The sequence below is a fragment of the Galeopterus variegatus genome, unplaced genomic scaffold (assembly GCF_000696425.1).
Source record: "Galeopterus variegatus unplaced genomic scaffold, G_variegatus-3.0.2 Scaffold720, whole genome shotgun sequence".
NCBI lineage: Eukaryota > Metazoa > Chordata > Mammalia > Dermoptera > Cynocephalidae > Galeopterus > Galeopterus variegatus.
In genome coordinates this window covers 455884-456164 of record NW_007726831.1, presented here as the reverse complement: position 1 = coordinate 456164, position 281 = coordinate 455884, and positions in this window count along the sequence as shown.

The following is a 281-nucleotide window of genomic DNA, read 5'->3' as shown; positions in this document are numbered from 1 at the left end:
ATATATAAGGAACTCAAACAACTTTACAAGAAAAAAACAAGCAATCCAATTAAAAAATGGGGAAAAGAGCTAAGTAAGCATTTCTCTAAGGAAGATTTACAAATGGCCAACAGACAAATGAAAAAATGCTCAACATCACTCAGCATCTTGGAAATGCAAATCAAAACCACACTGAGATACCATCTCACCCCAGTTAGAATGGCTAAAATGCAAAAGACTCTGAATGATAAATGCTGGCGTGGTTGTGGAGAAAAAGGAACTCTCATACATTGTTGGTGGGA